Consider the following 19,357-nt stretch of genomic DNA (forward strand, 5'->3'; position numbering starts at 1 on the left):
AGTCCCAGCACACACCAAGTGGGCCCCAGAAGTGGATCTCTGCATCACCCATCATAGTCTACTCATTTTTTGTAAACCTAGGCTACTAGTTTAGTATTTAAATAACTTTTAGAGACTTCTTTTGTATCTCATGACATTTTAGATCTGAACTTTGTACTCTTTGACGGCATGAGTCTCTAAACTCCATTGTTGGGGGTGAGGAGCTCTGCTGTGTCTCGATGAATTAATGCAAGTATTTCTGTTTTCTATTCAAACACGCTTGTTCCTATCTAAGATGTTCATTCGCGCTTAACTGTGATGAAGGTGATGATCTGTGACACTCATCACCATTCTCAACCCATGAACGTGTGCCTGACAACCACCTCCGTTCTATATTAGATTGAATGAGTATCTCTTAGATCTCTTAATCAGAATCTTCATGGTATAAGCTAGATTAGATGGCGGTATTCATGAGAATCCAGAAAGTCTAAACCTTGTCCGTGGTATTCCGAGTAGGATTCAAGGATTGAATGACTGTGACGAGCTTCAAACTCCTGAAGGCTGGGCGTTAGTGACAAACGCAAAGGAATCAAGGGATTCTATTCCAACCGGATCGAGAACCAACCGGTGATTAGCCGTGCTGTGACAGAGCGCGTGAGCGTAGTTTTCACTGGAAGGATGGAAGGTAGCCATTGACAACGGTGATCCACCAACACACAGCTTGCCATAGGAGGACGTGCGTGTGTGAACAAGAAGACAGAGGAAAGCAGAGATTCAGAAGACAAGGCATCTCCAAAACTCCAACATATTCTCCATTACTGCATAACAAGTAACCTTTAATCCATGCTCTCTTGTTTATTTGCAATTCAACTGATAAACATAATTGACTTCCTGACTAAGATTTACAAGATAACCATAGATTGCTTCAAACCAACAATCTCCGTGGGATTCGACCCTTACTCACGTGAGGTATTACTTGGACGACCCAGTGCACTTGCTGGTCAGTGGTACGAGTTGTGAAAGTGTGATTCACAATTTGTGCACCAAGTTTTTGGCGCCGTTGCCGGGGATTGTTCGTGTTTGAACAACTGACGGTTTATTTTGTTGCTTAGATTAGGAAAAGTTTTCTTTTTTTGTTTAGAGTCTCTTTTTATTGTTGTGTTAGAATCTTAGAATCCTTATTTTCTTTTTTTAAAAAATATTTTTCAAAAAAATAATTTTTCTATTAAATCCTGTGCCAAACTTTAAGTTTGGTGTTTTCTTGTTGATTTTTCTGTGTTTTTTGAAAATTTATTTTGGTTTTCTAAAAATTTTAAGTTTGGTGTTCTTCCTTTGTGTTCTCGTGTTCTTGTGAATCTCCAAAGTGTCCTTAAGTTTTCCTTGTGTCTTGATCTTAAAATTTTTAAGTTTGGTGTTCCTTGTTGTTCCCCCCCCCCCAAAAAAAAATTTTCGAAAATAAGGAATCTCAGACCTAAAAATTTTAAATCCTGTGTTATCTTATTGTTTTTCTCTCTCCTTTAAAAAAAAATTTCAGATTTTTATTTCAAAATTTAAAACCTTTTTCAAAAATCATCATATCTTTTTCAAAATCTCCTAACCACTTTCTCTCTCCTCACTTTTTCGAAAATCTTTTACTCATTTTTATTTATTTTATTTTGAATTATTTTATTTTCGAAATAAATTAATAAATAAATAAATAAAAATATTTTCTCTATTTTACATCATCTCCCCTTTCTCCATCATGGACCTAAGTGGAAATGAACAGTCCAGGAGGACTCTGGGGTCATATTCTAACCCCTCTACTGCTTCATATAGGAGTAGTATCTACATACCCTCCATTGGAGTCAGTAGCTTTGAGTTGAATCCTCAGCTCATTATCATGGTGCAGCAAAGCTGCCAGTATTCCAGTCTTCCACAGGAAGAACCTACAGAGTTTCTGGCACAATTTTTACAAATTGCTGACACAGTACATGATAAGAAAATAGATCAGGATGTCTACAGACTATTACTGTTTCCATTTGCTGTAAAAGATTAAGCCAAGAGGTGGTTAAATAACCAACCTAAGGCCAGCATAATGACATGGAAACAGCTGATAGAAAAATTCCTGAATCAATATTTCCCTCCAAAAAGGATGACACAGCTAAGGCTGGACATCCAAGGCTTCAAGCAAGGAGATAATGAATCTCTTTATGATGCCTAGGAGAGATACAGAGAGATGCTACAAAAATGCCCCTCTGAAATGTTCTCCGAGTGGGTTCAGTTAGACATCTTCTACTATGGGCTTGCAGAAGGAGCTCAGATGTCTCTAGATTACTCAGCTGGTGGATCTATCCACATGAGAAAGACAATTGAAGAGGCTCAAGAGCTCATTGATTCAGTTGCCAGGAATCAGCATCTGTATCTAAGCAGTGACCCTTCCATGAAAGAAGAGGTTAAAACAACAACTGCTGAACTCAGTCCTGTAGAACAAGCTGCTGAATTCAATCAGCAATTGGACTTCCTAACAAGGCAGTTAGCCGAATTCAAAGATAGACTACAAGAGACAAGGATGGCTAATATACATATGGAAGAACAGTTTAAGCAAACAAAGCAGCAGCTGTCAAGGCAAATAACAGAAGAATGCCAAGCAGTTCGATTAAGAAGTGGGAAGACATTGAATATCTCACCTCAAGGCAGCAAAAAGTCAAGAAATGAGCAACCCACCAAAGATTCACCTGAGGACAATAAGAGCCCAGGGAAAAATAATTTTGGCGCTAAAACGCCAGAAAATTGGTGGAAGGCTGGCGCTGAACGCCCAGACCTTGCTCAGGACTGGCGTTCAACGCCAGAAACAAGGCAGGACTGGCGTTCAACGCCAGAAACAAGGCAGGACTGGCGTTCAACGCCAGAAATGGGCAAGGATCTGGCGTTGAACGCCCAAAATGGGCAAGATCTGGCGCTGAACGCCCAAAATGGGCACAGTTCTGGCGTTCAGACGCCAGGAGCAGACAAGGAGCTGGCATCCAGTTTCACTCCAGCTTCTAACTCTGGCACTCAATCGCAAGTGAGGGATCAGACACACATAAATACTGATAACAACCCCTCTAAAAAGGATTCTTCAACCACTTCTGTAGGCAATAAACCTGCAGCAACTAAGGTTGAAGAATATAAAGCCAAGATACCTTATCCTCAAAAACTCCGGAAAGAGGAGCAGGATAAGCAATTTGCTCGCTTTGCAGATTATCTCAGGACTCTTGAAATAAAGATTCCATTTGCAGAAGCACTTGAGCAAATACCTTCTTATGCCAAGTTCATGAAAGAGATCTGAGTCATAAGAAGGATTGGAGAGAAACAGAAAGAGTTCTCCTCACTGAAGAATGCAGTGCAGTCATTCTGAAAAGCTTCCCTGAAAAGCTTAAAGACCCTGGGAGTTTTCTGATACCATGCATATTAGAAGGTAATTGCACCAAGACAGCTTTATGCGATCTTGGGGCAAGCATCAACCTAATACCTGCATCCACTATCAGAAAGCTTGGCTTAACTGAAGAAGTTAAACCAACCCGGATATGTCTCCAACTTGCTAATGGTTCTACTAAATACCCATCAGGCGTGATTGAAGACATGATTGTCAGAGTTGGGCCATTCGCCTTTCCCACGGACTTTGTTGTGCTGGAGATGGAGGAGCACAAGAGTGCTACTCTCATTCTAGGAAGACCCTTCCTAGCAACTGGACGATCCCTCATTGACGTCCAACAGGAGGAAATAACCCTGAGAGTCAATGATGATGAGTTCAAGTTGAACGCTGTCGAAGCCATGCAGCATCCAGACACATCAACAGACTGCATGAAAGTTGATCTTATTGACTCTTTGGTAGAAGAGATCAACATGGCTGAGAGTCTCGAATCAGAGTTGGAAGACATCTTTAAAGATGTTCAGCCTGATTTGGAGGATTTAGAGGACATGAAAGAGCCTCTGAACTTTCTTCTGAAAGAAGAAAGACCTCCTAAACCCGAGCTCAAGCCATTACCACCATCCTTGAAATATGCATTTCTGGGAGAAGGTGGTACTTTTCCAGTGATCATAAGCTCTGCTTTGAATTTACAGGAAGAGGAAGCACTTATTCAAGTGCTAAGGACACACAAGACAGCTCTTGGGTGGTCCATAGGTGACCTTAAGGGCATAAGCCTAGCTAGATGCATACACAAAATCCTATTGGAGGATAATGCCAAACCAGTGGTTCAACCACAGAGGCGGCTAAATCCAGCCATGAAGGAAGTGGTGCAGAAAGAGGTCACCAAATTACTAGAGGCTGGGATTATTTATCCTATTTCTGATAGCCCCTGGGTGAGCCCTGTCCAATTCGTCCCAAAAAAGGCAGGCATGACAGTGATTCATAATGAAAAGAATGAACTGGTTCCTACGAGAACAGTTACAGGGTAGCGCATGTGTATTGACTACAGAAGGCTCAATACAGCCACCAGAAAGGATCATTTTCCTTTACCATTTATAGACCAGATGCTAGAAAGATTAGCAGGTCATGATTATTACTGCTTTTTGGATGGCTACTCAGGCTATAACCAGATTGCAGTAGATCCCCAGGATCAAGAGAAAACAGCATTCACATGTCCATCCGGAGTGTTTGCTTATAGAAGGATGCCATTTGGGCTATGTAATGCGCCTGCAACCTTCCAGAGATGCATGCTCTCTATTTTCTCTGATATGGTGGAAAATTTTCTGGAAGTCTTCATGGATGACTTCTCAGTATATGGAGACTCATTCAGCTCCTGTCTTGATCACCTGAAACTTGTTCTGAAAAGATGCCAAGAGACCAACCTAGTTTTAAACTGGGAAAAGTGTCACTTCATGGTGACTGAAGGAATTGTCCTTGGGCATAAAATCTCAAACAAGGGAATAGAGGTGGATCAAGCAAAAATAGAGGTAATTGAAAAATTACCACCACCTGCCAATGTTAAGGCAATCAGAAGCTTTCTGGGGCATGCAGGATTCTATAGGAGGTTTATAAAGGATTTTTCAAAAATCGCAAAACCTCTAAGCAATCTGCTAGCTGTGGACACGCCATTTGTGTTTAACACAGAGTGCCTGCAGGCGTTCGAAATGCTGAAAGCTAAGCTGGTCACAGCACCAGTCATTTCTACACCAGACTGGACATTACCATTTGAGCTAATGTGTGATGCCAGTGATCACGCCATTGGTGCAGTGTTGGGACAGAGGCATGATAAGCTTCTGCATGTCATTTATTACGCCAGTCGCGTCCTAAATGATGCCCAGAAAAATTACACAACCACAAAAAAAGAATTACTTGCAGTGGTTTACGCCATTGACAAGTTCAGGTCATACTTAGTAGGATCAAAAGTGATTGTGTATACTGATCATGCTGCTCTAAAATATCTACTCACAAAGCAGGATTCAAAACCCAGGCTCATCAGATGGGTGTTGCTTCTGCAAGAGTTTGATATAGAAATAAGAGACAGAAAAGGGACAGAGAACCAAGTGGCTGATCATCTTTCCCGGATAGAGCCAGTAGAAGGGACGTCCCTCCCCTCTCTTGAGATCTCTGAGACGTTTCCTGATGAGCATTTATTTGCCATTCAGGAAGCACCATGGTTTGCCGATATTGCAAACTATAAAGCTGCAAGGTTCATACCCAAGGAGTACAACAGGATACAAAAGAAGAAATTAATTACTGATGCAAAGTATTACTTGTGGGATGAACCTTATCTCTTTAAGAGATGTGCAGACGGAATTATCCGTAGGTGTGTGCCTAGAGAAGAACCACAGAGGATCCTATGGCATTGCCACGGATCTCAATATGGAGGCCATTTCGGAGGTGAGCGAACAGCCACCAAGGTCCTCCAATGTGGCTTCTATTGGCCCACACTCTATAAAGATTCCCGAGAGTTTGTACGTAATTGTGACAGTTGCCAAAGAGCTGGTAATCTGCCTCATGGTTATGCCATGCCTCAACAAGGAATCTTGGAAATTGAGTTGTTTGACGTATGGGGAATTGACTTCATGGGACCTTTCCCACCATCATACCCAAACACTTATATTCTGGTGGCAGTTGACTATGTATCAAAATGGGTTGAGGCTATTGCCACACCCACCAATGATACTAAAACAGTGCTGAAGTTCCTCCAGAAACATATCTTTAGCAGGTTTGGTGTCCCTAGTGTACTAATCAGTGATGGGGGCACTCACTTTTGCAATAAACAGCTTTACTCTGCCATGGTTCGGTATGGAATTCGCCACAAGGTGGCCACTCCATATCATCCATAAACCAATGGGCAAGCTGAAGTCTCTAACAGAGAATTAAAGAGAATCCTGGAACGGACAGTAAATACCCGTAGAAAGGATTGGGCACGGAGCTTGGATGATGCTCTGTGGGCTTACAGGACAGCATTCAAGACCCCCATAGGGACATCTCCATACCAACTCGTGTATGGTAAGGCATGTCACCTGCCCGTGGAACTGGAACATAAAGCCTACTGGGCAACCAGATTCCTAAACCTTGATGCCAAATTAGCAGGAGAAAAACGATTGCTCCAGCTAAATGAGTTAGAGGAATTCAGATTCACAGCTTTCGAAAATGCCAAGCTTTATAAAGAAAAGTAAAAAAAATGGCATGACAGAAAGCTGTCATCTAGAATCTTTGAACCAGGACAGAAGGTCCTGTTGTTTAACTCTAGACTCAGGCTATTCCCCGGGAAACTGAAATCCCGGTGGAGGGGACCAAACGTGATTACAAGTGTATCACCATATGGTTATGTGGAGCTTCAAGATATTGATTCTGATAAGAAGTTCATTGTCAATGGACAGAGAATCAAGCATTATCTTGAAGGCAACATTGAGCAAGAATGCTCAAGGCTGAAGCTAGATTAAAAAGCTCAGCAAGGTCCAGCTAAAGACAATAAAGAAGCGCTTGCTGGGAGGCAACCCAGCCATGGGGCAACAATCCTCTAAGCATTTTGCCCTATTTCTATTTTTATTTGTTTATATAGAGTTCATTGACAACAAGGTAAATAATCATTTACAGAAGACCTCGGCACACAAAACAAAGAAAAAGAGCTCACTAGCAAGAAAACGCCAATAAAAGTATATTTTGGGCGTTCAACGCCCAAAATGGGCATCCACTGGGCGTTGAACGCCAGTAATGGTAGCAATCTGGGCGTTCAACGCCAGAAAGGGGCACCCACTGGGCGTTGAACGCCAGTAATGGCAGCAGCTGGGCGTTGAATGCCCAGGAGAGCAGCATTTGGGCGTTGAACGCCCAAAACAGGCAGTGTTTGGGCGTTCAAATGCCAGGAAGGCAGGGAGGAGCCAAATTCATTTTTTCCACACGTATTTCCATTCTAATTTCAAATTTTATGTTTCAATGCATGATTTTTACATGAACCCTGATTTCTAAAATCCTTAATTTCTAAAAATCCCTCTTTCCAAATTCAATCCAACTCTTTTCAAATCTTTTTTCAAAACAAATCTATCTTTTTCACTTAAAATTCTTTTCAACTAATCTATATCTTTTTCAAATCTCTATATTATCTTTTTCAAAATTCAGATTTATCTTTTTCAAAAATCTATCATATCTCTTCAAAATTAAACTATATCTTCTATCTTATCTTTTTCAACTCAATTTTTTTATCTTATCTTTTCCAATTTTTCGAAAACCCACCCCCCCATCCCTTTAAATTTGGGTTCGACCTCCCTCCTCCTCCATCAACAATTGCACCTAGCTCTCCTTCTATCCCTCTCCTTTCTTTTCTTTTGCTTGAGGACAAGCAAACCTCTAAGTTTGGTGTGTTTATCCGAGATCACTAAGATCATGGCTCCTAAAGGAAAACAACCCACTCCAAGAGGCAAGAAAGAGAGCGTTCCAAAATCACTTTGGAATCAAGGGAAGTTCTTATCTAAAGAACATTCAGACCATTATCTTAAAATAATGAGTCTGAGATCAGTGATCCCGGAAGTTAGATTCGATCTGAAAGAAGATGGATATCCGGAGATCCAGGAGCAAATTCGAATCAGGAACTGGGAAGTCCTAGCTAATCCTGAAACGAAAGTAGGAAGGAACATGGTCCAGGAGTTCTATGCTAATATGTGGCAGACTGACAAGCAAAAACTATCTGGAACTGCCTTCTATGAATTTCGGACCATGGTCAGAGGAAAGATTGTTCATACCACCCCTGACAAGATCAGAGAGATCTTAAAGCTACCTCAGCTAAAGGATGATCCAGACTCCTTCAACAGGAGGATGATGAGAGCAGACATTGACCTGGATAAGATTCTAGAGGACATATGTATCCCTGGAGCCAGGTGGACCACCAACACAAAGGGTGTCCCAAATCAACTCAAGAGAGAGGATCTCAAACCAGTCGCCAGAGGATGGCTGGACTTCATTGGGCGTTCTCTGTTGCCTACTAGCAACCGTTCTGAAGTCACAGTTAAAAGAGCAGTGATGATCCATTGCATCATGATGGGAAAGGAAGTGGAGGTTCATCAGCTGATTTCAACTGAACTCTACAAAATTGCTAACAAAAATTCAAAAGAGGCCAGGTTGGCTTATCCAAGCGTGATTTCTCTGCTCTGCAAGGACGCTGGAGTAAGGATGGGAATAACTGAGTATATCCTAATTGAAAAGCCAATCACAAAGCATCAATGGAAAAACAACAAGCACAGGAGGATCCCATCAAGAAGAGAGCACAGGAATTCCTCCCAGAAATCCCTCATTCTGAATACTGGGAGTATCTTGAGACGTCTGTTACCAAGATACGGGAAGCTATGGAGCAAATAATAAAAGAACAGAAGGAACACAGTCAAATGCTGACCTATATGTTTAAAGAACAAGAGGAGAAGGGGCGTGACTTAAGGGAATTGAAGCGCCAAAAGTCTTCTCTTGTAGGACCAAGCACCCCAAGGATCAGAGGAACCCCCGTTCCCCCAGAATAAAGGTTGTTAATTTCCAATTTATGCCTTAACTCTGTGACAGTGTCCTTATAGAAGTTTACCTTAGGAGTCATATAGTAGTAATTAGTATCTATTTTGATTTTATCTCCAATTAAGCTATAATTTATTTTTCTCATCATCAGCAAACATGAATAAAGTAGTAGATCTTTTGAATAAGAGGCAATAAAATTTCGAGTTTTAATAAGAGAAATTCTAATTAGTTAAATGTGGTGGCAATGCTTTCTGTCTTCTGAATGAATGCTTGAACAGTGCATATGTCTTTTGAATTTGTTGCTTAAGACTGTTAAATATGTTGGCTCTTGAAAGAATGATGAACATGAGACATGTTATTGATAATCTGAAAGAACATAAAAATGATTCTTGAAGTAAGAAAAAGCAGCAAAGAACAAAGCTTGCAGAAAAAAAAAAAGAAAGAAAAAGAAAAAGCAAGCAGAAAAAGCCAAAGCTCTTAAAACCAAGAGGCAAGAGCAAAAAGCCAATAGCCCTTAAAACCAAAAGGCAAGGGTAATAAAAAGGATCCCAAGGCTTTGAGCATCAGTGGATAGGAGGGCCAAGAAGGAATAAAATCCTGGCCTAAGCGGCTAAACCAAGCTGTCCCTAACCATGTGCTTGTGGCGTGAAGGTGTCAAGTGAAAACTTGAGACTGAGCGGTTAAAGTCAAGGTCCAAGCAAAAAGAAGAGTGTGCTTAAGAACTCTGGACACCTCTAATTGGGGACCTTAGCAAAGCTGAGTCACAATCCGAAAAGGTTCACCCAGTTATGTGCCTGTGGCATTTATGTATCCGGTGGTAATACTGGAAAACAAAGTGCTTAGGGCCACGGCCAAGACTCATAAAATAGCTGTGTTCAAGAATCATCACACTGAAATAGGAGAATCAATAATACTATCAGAAGTCTGAGTTCCTATAGATGCCAATCACTCTGAGCTTCAATGGATAAAGTGAGATACCAAAACTGTTCAGAAGCAAAAAGCTACTAGTCCCGCTCATCTAATTAGAATCTGAGCTTCACTCAAGAAAACTCTGAGATATTATTGCTTCTCAACCTATTAGTCTTCTATTTTATTTGTCTGGTTACTTGAGGACAAGCAACAGTTTAAGTTTGGTGTTGTGATGAGCGGAAATTTTATACGCTTTTTGGGGTTAATTTCATATAGTTTTGAGTATGTTCTAGTTAGTTTTTAGTCTATTTTCATTAGTTTTTAGGAAAAATTCATATTTCTGGACTTTACTATGAGTTGTATGTTTTTCTGTAATTTCAGGTATTTTTCTGGCTGAAATTGAAGGAGCTGAGCAAAAATCTGATTCAGGCTGAAAAAGGACTGCTGATGCTGTTGGATTCTGACCTCCCTGCACTCAAAGTGGATTTTCTGGAGCTACAGAACTCGAAATGGCATGCTTCCAATTGCGTTGGAAAGTAGACATCCAGGGCTTTCCAGCAATATATAATAGTCCATACTTTGCACAAGAATAGACGACGTAAACTGGCATTCAACGCCAGTTCTCTGCCCAATTCTGGCGTCCAGCGCCAGAAAAGGATTAAAAGCTAGAGTTGAACGCCCAAACTGGCACAAAAACTGGCGTTCAACTCCACAAATGGCCTCTGCACGTGACTTGCTTAAATCTCAGCCCCAGCACACACCAAGTGGGCCCCAGAAGTGGATCTCTGCATCACCCATCATAGTCTACTCATTTTTTGTAAACCTAGGCTACTAGTTTAGTATTTAAACAACTTTTAGAGACTTATTTTGTATCTCATGAAATTTTAGATCTGAACTTTGTACTCTTTGATGGCATGAGTCTCTAAACTCCATTGTTGGGGGTGAGGAGCTCTGCTGTGTCTCGATGAATTAATGCAAGTATTTATGTTTTCTATTCAAACACGCTTGTTCCTATCTAAGATGTTCATTCGCGCTTAACTGTGATGAAGGTGATGATCTGTGACACTCATCACCATTCTCAACCCATGAACGTGTGCCTGACAACCACCTCCGTTCTATATTAGATTGAATGAGTATCTCTTAGATCTCTTAATCAGAATCTTCGTGGTATAAGCTAGAATAGATGGCGGTATTCATGAGAATCCGGAAAGTCTAAACCTTGTCTGTGGTATTCCGAGTAGGATTCAAGGATTGAATGACTGTGATGAGCTTCAAACTCCTGAAGGCTGGGCGTTAGTGACAAACGCAAAGGAATCAAGGGATTCTATTCCAACCGGATCGAGAACTAACCGGTGATTAGCCGTGCTGTGACAGAGCGCGTGAGCGTAGTTTTCACTGGAAGGATGGAAGGTAGCCATTGACAACGGTGATCCACCAACACACAGCTTGCCATAGGAGGACGTGCGTGTGTGAACAAGAAGATAGAGGAAAGTAGAGATTCAGAAGACAAGGCATCTCCAAAACTCCAACATATTCTCCATTACTGCATAACAAGTAACCTTTAATCCATGCTCTCTTGTTTATTTGCAATTCAACTGATAAACATAATTGACTTCCTGACTAAGATTTACAAGATAACCATAGATTGCTTCAAACCAACAATCTCCGTGGGATTCGACCCTTACTCACGTGAGGTATTACTTGGACGACCCAGTGCACTTGCTGGTCAGTGGTACGAGTTGTGAAAAGTGTGATTCACAATTTGTGCACCAATAACATTTTGCATAGTTGCATGCACATAGGTAGATGCATTGGATAACTTGCTTACCCTTTTACCCTTCTCCTTTGATTGTGATTAGTATGAATACATGCTATTGTTTAAGTGTGGAAAAATTGATGAATCTATATTTGATGATATATTTTGGTTTGATTTGAGTGGATTTCATCATATAAACCCACATTTATTCACCTAAATAGCATGCTTTTGTGTTTTCTCTCTAGATTATGCCTAAATGTGAAAACATGCATTTTTGTGCTTAAATTAGTGATTTTAATCCCACTTTTATGCTATTCGATGCCATGGCATGTTTGTTGAGTGATTTTAGGTCCTAGAGGCAAGTTTGGCAAGGCAAAAGTGGAAGGAAGCATGTACAAAGGGAGAAAACATGAAGAAATCAAAGAAGGAGCACACAGCCATGTGTGCGTCCGCACAACTCCCTGTGCGTACGCACAAGTGCAAATTCAGCGAAGTGTGCGTACGCACACATCTATGCGTACGCACAGGTACTAGCGCGTGCCTCCATTAAAAGGTCACGTGAACTCGCGTTTTGGGGCTCTTGTGGCCCATTTTTGAAGGCTTGGATGCTGAAATCAAAGGCTATATAAAAGGGGCAACATCACATATCACGGGATCTCAATTTTAGATTAGGGAAACACATAGTAGGAGTAGGAGTAGTGTAGATTAGGAAATTCTCTCTTAGGTTTAATTAGGGTTTGTAGCATTTTATACTTCAAGTTTTGATTTGGGATTATAGCAATTTTATTTTAAGTATTTCTTTAATTCTCTCTTTTATTATACCACTTGTTCTACACTTTCTTTTATTTTCATCTCTCTTGTCAATATATACATAGTTTTGCAATTTTGGATTTCTAGTTGGTTAATTTGATGTTTGATGATTATTGCATGTTTGTTTGAGTTGCTTTTATTGATTTTGAGCATTTATGATTCACAGCATTCATTAATTTACCAATTTTGCCATGTTTTATGTTTATGCCCATTATGTGTTCGATAAAATGCCAATTTTGATTATGGGGTAATTTCCACCCCTTGGCTTGGGGAAAATGATTGTACGGATTACTAGATGCCATAATGTCCAACATTTAGTGATAATTCTTGGGTTGTTAGTTGCTATTGTTTCCACTAACGCTAGCTTTTTACCAATTAATTTGGTAAGTTAGTTAGGATTTGTGGATTAATAACAATTATGCTCACTTGACTTACTCTTCGATGTTAAGGGTTGACTTAGTGAGATTAATCCATCATAATTATCATAGTTGTGGTTATAGCAAGGAAGGGATTCCATAACTCATCCCAAGTCAAGGTTTCATTTATGTTTTGAACCACTTTTCCATCACTTTATAGCATTACTTGTTTATATTACATACATAGTTCTTTTGTTCTTTATTACTTTATTAATTGCAATTTTGTCTCATTTTTTATCTCTTTATTCGTTTACTTCAATCATTGAAATCTCTTGCTTTCCACAACCAATTTTATGCACTCATTGGCATTAGTTCCTATGAAAGACGACCCGAGGTTTAATTAATCTCGGTTATTTTAATTTGAATTTGACATTTGATTAAGAGAATTCATTGTTGGTTTGGACGATGCTGCTAATGACTTGTTTCAATTGATTCTAAATCGGCAAGAATTTCTCTTATCAAGTAGCAAGATCCACCTTATCAATCTAGGCTTGGACTCTTGTTTGGTCAGCAAATATTTGAGGGCTGCATGGTCAGTAAACACAATGACTTTAGATCCAATAAGATATGATCTAAACTTATCAAATACAAATACTATAGCAAGAATTTCTTTCTCTGTGGTGGTGTAGTTCCTTTGATTCTTATTGAGAACTTTGCTAGCATAATAGATGGCATGCACTAGCTTGTCTCTCCTTTGTCCTAAAACAGCACCAACAGCAAAATCTGATGCATCACACATCAATTCAAAAGGTAAATCCCAGCAAGGTGGTGATATAATAGGTGCAGAGAAAATTCTGTTTTTAAGCTCATCAAAGGCTTGCATGCACTCTCTATAAAAAATAAAAGGTACATTAGAGACAAGCAAGTTGCTTAAAGGTTTGGCAATCTTTGAAAAATCTCTAATGAACCTCCTATAAAACCCAACATGTCCTAGGAAACTTCTAATTGCTTTGACATTGCAAGGTGGGGGCAATTTTTTTATCACTTTGATGAGCGGATAATTTATACCTTTTTTGGCATTGTTTTTACATAGTTTTTAGTATGATTTAGTTACTTTTTATTATATTTTTATTAGTTTTTATTCAAGAATCACATTTCTAGACTTTACTATGAGTTTGTGTGTTTTTCTGTGATTTCAGATATTTTCTGGGTGAAATTGAGGGACCGGAGCAAAAATCTGATTCAGAGGCTGAAAAAGGATTGCAGATGCTGTTGGATTTTGACCTCCCTGCACTCGAAGTGGATTTTCTGGAGCTACAGAAGCCCAATTGGCGCGCTCACAATTGCTTTGGAAAGTAGACATCCTGGGCTTTCCATCAATATATAATAGTTTATGCTTTTCCCGAGATATGATGTCCCAAACTGGCATCCAAAGCCAACCAAAAACATTTTGGCGTAAAACACTCAAACTGGCACCAGAATTGGAGTTAAACGCCCAAACTGGCACCAAAGCTGGTGTTTAACTCCAAGAACATTCTAAGCATGAAAAAGCTTCAATGCTCAGCCCAAGCACACACCAAGTGGGCCCCGAAAATGGATTTCTGCACTATCTGCACTTATTTACTCATTTTTTGTAACCCTAGATTACTAGTTTAGTATAAAAACTACTTTTAGAGATTTATTTTATAGGTGGAGATCTTTTGATCATATGTAACTTTGATCATATTTTCACGTTTAGAGGCTGGCCTCATGGCCATACCTAGACCTTTTTCACTTATGTATTTTCTACGGTGGAGTTTCTACACCCCATAGATTAAGGTGTGGAGCTCTGCTGTTCTTCATGAATTAATGCAAGTACTATTGTTTTTTTTCTTTCAATTCACGCCTACTTCTTCTCCAAGATATACTCTTGTACTTAATTCAGTTAAGTCAGAATGAAGGGGTGACCCGTGACAATCACGCACTATCTTCGTTACTCGCTTAGCCAAGATCCGCGTGCCTGACAACCACAAGCGGTCTACATGATGTTCAACGTAGTCGTTGGACGACAGTTGAAGTATATTCTCTTGGGTATCTAATACACAGACCGAGTCCGTGAGATTAGTATCTTCGTGGTATAGGCTAGAATTATTGGTAGCATTCCAAGGATCCAGAAAGTCTAAACCTTGTCTGTGGTATTCCGAGTAGGATCTGGGAAGGAATGACTATGAAGAGCTTCAAACCTGCGAATGTTGGGCGCAAGTGACAGTGTGCAAAAGGATCAATGGATCCTATTCCGACGCTAGCGGGAACCGACAGATGATTAGCCATGCGGTAGCTGTACCTGGTATTTTTCATCCGAGACGAGAAATCCGATAGTTGATTAGCCGTGCAGAAACCGTAGGGGACCATTTTCACTGAGAGGATCTTACAGCTTGCCATGGAAGGGAGCACGCATGGCTGGAAGAAGGCAATAGGAAAGCAGAGGTTCAGAAGCAACAAAGCATCTCCATATGCTTATCTAAAATTCCCACCAATGAATTACATAAGTAACTTTATTTTATTTTATGTTTTATTTATATTTTAATTATCAAAACCTCATAACCATTTAAATCCGCCTAACTGGATTTACAAGGATGACCATAGCTTGCTTCAAGCCGAAAATCTCCGTGGGATCGACCTTTACTCACGTAAGGTTTGTTACTTGGACGACCTAGTGCACTTGCTGGTTAGTTGTGCGGAGATGTGAAAAGTGTGAATCACGATTTCCCACACCACACTTCCACCTTGGCCTTGTCCACCTCTATGCCTTTCTTAGAGATTTTATGACCAAGAACCACCCCTTCTATGACCATAAAGTGACACTTTTCCTAGTTAAAAACTAGGTTGGTTTCTTGGCATCTGTTTAGCACCAAGGCAAGGTGGTTCAAGCACTTAGAATATGAATCACCAAAAATAGAAAAATCATCCATGAAGACTTCAATAAACTATTCAATCATGTCAGAAAATATGGAGAGCATGCACCTTTGGAATGTTGCAGGTGCATTGCACAATCCAAAGGGCATTCTTCTATAGGCAAAGACACTATAGGGATTGGCAAAGGAAGTCTTCTCTTGGTCTTTGGGGTCTACAACTATTTGGTTGTAGCCAGAGTATCCGTCCAAGAAGCAGTAATATTCATGTCCCGTAAGTCTTTCTAGCATCTAGTCCATGAAAGGTAAGGGGAAGTGGTCCTTCCGGGTAGCTTCATTAAGCTTCCTATAGTCTATGCACATGCGCCATCCAGTCACTGTTCTTGTTGTTATCAATTCATTCCTTTCATTTGGCACAACAGTGACTCCTCCCTTCTTAGGAACTACTTGGACAGGGCTCACCCAAGGGCTGTCTTAGATAGGGTAAATCACCCCTGCTTGCCATAGTTTTAGCACTTCTTTTTGAACTACTTCATTCATTGTTGGATTTAACCTTCTTTGTGGTTGTCTTGTGGGTCTGACACCTTCCTCAAGAAGGATCTTATGCATGCACATTGAAGGACTAATCCCTTTTAAATCTGAAAGTGTCCATCCTATAGCATCATTGTGTTGTCTCAGCACCTTGATAAGCTCTTCTTCTTGTTCTCCATTCAAGCTTGAATTGATGATTACTGGGTATGTGTCATTGTCACCCAAGTAAGCATATTTCAAGTTTGGAGACAGAGTCTTCAACTCCAACTTTGGTGCCTCCATTTCCATTTTGCTTGTCTTGTCTATCATGATTGAGTCTTCCATGATTTCTTGTGGTAGTTCACCACATGATACTTGTTGATCTTGATCCATAATTTCTTCACATTATTCTTCTTCTAGAACTCCTTGAACTAGATTCTCCATTGTGTCCACCATCATGCATTCACCAATGGATTCCTTAGGGTAGCTCATTGCCTTGAAGACATTGAAAACCATCTTTTCTTCATGTAGTCTCAAGACTAACTCTCCTTTTTGTACATCAATTATAGCTCCAGCAGTAGCCAGAAATGGTCTTTCCAAGATGATGGATGTGTTACTTCCTCTATATCAAGTACAACAAAATCAGCTGGGAAGATAAACTCTTCTACTTTCACCAACAAATCTTCCACCACACCATGGAGGAATTTGAATGTCCTATCTGCCAATTGAAGAGCCATTCTTGTAGGTTGGCCTCTTCTATCCTCATTCTTTTCATCATGGCCAAGGACATAAGTTTGATGCTGGCTCCCAGATCACATAGTGCCTTCTTAATGTTGATATCCCTATGATGTAGGGAATTTGGAAGCTCCCAGGGTCCTTCATCTTTTGGGAATACTTCTTTTATATGATGGCACTACATTCTTCAATGAGCACCACAGTTTCCTTTTCATCCCAGTTTCTCTTCCTTGTCATGAGCTCCTTTAAGAGCTTGGCATAGAGTGGCATTTGCTATAATGCCTCAGCAAAGGGTATATTAATTTGAAGCTTCTTAAAGATCTCCAAGAACCTAAAAAATTGCCTGTCCTTCCCGTCTTTCCTCAGCCTTTGTGGATAGGGTGCTTTTGGCACATAGGGCTTCAGGACTTGTTTTAGTGGGGGTGGTTCAAGTGTCTCTTCTTCCTTCTTGATTTTTGGCTCACTTGCAGCTTATTCTTCTTGCTTGTTGTGACTTGAGGATACCTCAATTATCACCTTCCCACTCCTTAATGTGATGGCCTTGCATTCCCCTATTGGGTTGGCCATGGTATCACTAGGGAATGTATGTGTGGGCATTAATATTTGCTTGGACAAGCTTCCTAGTTGTGCTTCTAGTTTTGAGATTTCTACCCCTTGGTTCCTCATGTTGGATCTGGCCTCCTCTTGGATTGCATTCATCTTCTTTTCAGCTTGCACTTGTCTCTCTGCAACAGCAGGAATACTCCCTATCAATTGTGCCATAGCAGCCTTCAATCTTGCAAAGTTGCTGCTGATATCACATGGTTGTAGGGCTGAGGATGATACATCTTGAGGGTGGTTATTGTATTGTTGTTGTGTAGAATGGTAGGTGTATTTTATGAGCTGTGGTAGGGTCTGTTGTTGCTTGATTGATGGTTGGAGTTATGGTTATTGTGTTGGTTAGAGTGGTATGATTTGTGATTTTGGTTGTGGTTTTGTTGGTTTTCTCCCCCAAAATTTGGGTGATTATTCCAACTTGGGTTGTATGTCTTGGCATTGGGATTATATGGTGGTCTAAAGGAATTGTTCACAGAGTTGGCTTGCTCCTATTCACCTTCAACTACTGGGTTCTCTTCCTCTTATGTAGGTTCTTGAATATGGATAGATGAGACTTGGTTCTTCTCTATTTGTTTGATTAGAGCTGCTAGTTGAGCTGTGATCACTTTGTTTTGAGCTAACAGAGCATCCATGGAATCAAGCTCCATTACTCCTCTCTTTTGGGTCTTTTCAGAGGCATAAAAATACTCATTGTTGGCAACAGTTTTAATGATATCTATGGCCTCTTCAATGGTCTTCTTCTTGTTGTGAGAACCTCCTGAAGAGCGGTCTAGAGCCTTCTTGGATTCATATGACAACCCCTCATAGAAGATATGCAGTTGTACCCATTCATTGAACATATCCGAAGGGCACTTCCTTGTCAAGTCTTTGTATCTCTCCCATGCTTCATAGAGAGTCTCTCCATCTTGTTGTCTAAATGTTTGGACCTCACCTCTCAGCCTATTGATTCTTTGTGGAGGGTTGAACCTTGCTAAAAACTTGTTTACAACATCTTCCCAAGTGGTAAGGCTTTCTTTAGGGAACGATTCCAGCTACTTTAATGCCTTGTCCCTAAGAGAGTAGGGAAACAAGAACAGTTTGTAGGTGTCCAGATGAACACCATTTGATTTCATAGTATCACAAATCCTCAAGAATGTAGTTAGATGTTGGTTGGGGTCTTCTTGAGCATTTCCTCCAAAGGAACAATTATTCTGAACAAGAGTGATGAGCTGTGGTTTGAGCTCAAAGTTGTTGACATGTATGTTGGGTGTCAAGATGCTACTCCCACAATTCCCAAGATTGGGATTTATGTAGGAGCCTAGCACTCTGCTTTCTTGTGGAGCATGGTTGCCAACAGCTTCTTCATGGTGGTTATGTGCTTCTCCTTCCATGGTTTGAGTTGGATCCTCTTCTTCTTCTTTCTCATCAACCACTCTTTTGCTTCTTGCCACTGCTTCTCTTTTTAATCTCAGGAATGTTCTCTCTGGTTCAGAATCGTAGGAGATATCAGCTCTTCTTCTCCCTGTCATACACAAAACAGAATACACAAAAGAAAAAAGTTATCACCCTTTTGAAGAAGGGTGGGTAAGTCAAAAATTAAGTGGTGCAAAATATCGAATAGTTAGTGTGCTTTTTGTTAGTGTTAATGTATAAACAATGAAAAATTAAAAGAAATGAAGAATAAAAGATGAAATTAAAGGGACTAACAAAGATAAAGAAAATGCTTAATCTAAATTCTCATCAACTTAATCATTGTCAAATCAAAATCAATCCCCGGCAATGGCACCATAAAACTTGATGAGACGAAATTCAGTCCCCATATAAAATGAATTCGCTCTTTGGCAAGCGCACCAAAGTATCGTCAAGTAATAACCCACAGTGGAGTGGGATCGTATACACAGAG

The 19,357-nt window shown here is 40.3% G+C and overlaps 1 pseudogene; it reads left to right on the forward strand.

Moving 5' to 3' along the window:
* Window positions 1-18,314: 18,314 nt before the first annotated feature.
* On the forward strand, window positions 18,315-18,416 carry LOC148570863 (small nucleolar RNA R71; annotated as a pseudogene).
* Window positions 18,417-19,357: the final 941 nt, after the last annotated feature.

This window comes from Arachis ipaensis, chromosome B3, assembly GCF_059453495.1.
Source record: "Arachis ipaensis isolate K30076 ecotype BB chromosome B3, ASM5945349v1, whole genome shotgun sequence".
Taxonomy (NCBI): Eukaryota; Viridiplantae; Streptophyta; class Magnoliopsida; order Fabales; family Fabaceae; genus Arachis; species Arachis ipaensis.